The sequence below is a fragment of the Vicia villosa genome, linkage group LG3 (assembly GCF_029867415.1).
Source record: "Vicia villosa cultivar HV-30 ecotype Madison, WI linkage group LG3, Vvil1.0, whole genome shotgun sequence".
NCBI lineage: Eukaryota > Viridiplantae > Streptophyta > Magnoliopsida > Fabales > Fabaceae > Vicia > Vicia villosa.
Window position 1 is genome coordinate 15,269,321 of NC_081182.1, and position 1,566 is coordinate 15,270,886.

The following is a 1,566-nucleotide window of genomic DNA, read 5'->3' on the forward strand; positions in this document are numbered from 1 at the left end:
TGGGAGTTTTACTCCAAATGGTACCACATGCATTTGCATAAGTCGAGTCACATATGAATTGCATTTGAGTCTTATTTGATTATGTTTGTGGTGACGTGATGACTTGATGATGAGATGTTTGTTGTGATGTGTTAGAATCATACTTGTGAATTGCATATATTGTCATGGTTGATTGTTGACATTGTTGCCATTTCATAAGTTGATTATGTTATTTGAATTGTTGAGACGATGATATGCTTGTTGTGACGTGATGGTAGTATAATTGTGATTTGAATATGTTGTCTTAATTGATTAACGATATTGTTGCTATCTTGAAAGTCGTATAATATTGATGAGTTATTTTGTGATGAAAGTTGTTGTAAGATGTTATGTGATGCGAAGTGGTGAAATTATGTATGATCTATATCTGCTATATTATTTATCATGCATTCCTTTATATTGTAAGATATCTCACCCATTTGCTGATATTTCCCCTACCATGGGAAATGGGCAGGTACTCAAGATTAGCCGTGGTTGTTCGAGTTCGTTCATGTGAGGTCTTGATGTTTCTTTATGGCAAGTTGAGTCGGTGTCCATTGCTCTGATACGTAGCACTCGGGGGGATTAGTCGTTATTATATGATTATTGTATTCCATGATGACATTTGTGTTAAGTTGAATATAAAGATGTTTATAAGTTTAAGTTGTAAGTGGTGAATGAAGTTTTGTTCCGAATGCTATGTATCTTTATTAAGTGCAATATAAGTATGTTTGTTTGGTTAAGTCGAATTGTGACATCCCATCTTTGATGAAGATTTTTAAATGTACTCTGATTTTCGCTTATAATTGCGGGGTAGATTTGGGGTGTTACACAGACATTTACATGTGAGACGATATTATTTGTAGTAGTTGCTTAAAATTTCTTCTTGGAAGTGACTTCATGGAGTGCTAATAGTTATGCAGGATTTGATGAAGTTGTTTCCATGAGTTGTTCCATAGATCGCCATGAAATGGTTGTACCATCACATGTAAACAAATAACCTCTTTCAGATCTACCCTTGTGAGAATCTGACAAGTAACCAACATCTCTAAGATAACGAAGTATATGTTTGACTCCGTTCAAATGTCTTCATGTAGGCGAATAATTGTATCTTCGTAATAGATTGACCACAAACGATATATCGAGACATGTATAATTAGCAAGATACATTAGTGCTCCAATTGCACTAAGATATGGTACTTAAGGACCAAACAATTTTTTGTAATCATTTTCTTGAGGCCTGAAAGGATCTTTCTCTACATCTAATTATCTAACAACCATTAGAGTAGACAATAGATGATATTTGTCCATATAGAATCATTTCAACACTTTCCTATATAGCCTTCTTGATGTACAAATATTCTTTTGTCCAAATGCTCAATTTGCAAACCTAGACATATTTTGTCTTTTCTAGGTCCTTCATCTCAAACTCTTTATTTAAGCAATTTATAGCTTTTGGAAGCTCTTCAGGAGTTCCAATAATACTTATGTCATCCACATAGACAACTATTATTGCAAATACTTTTCCACATCATTTTATGAAAATAC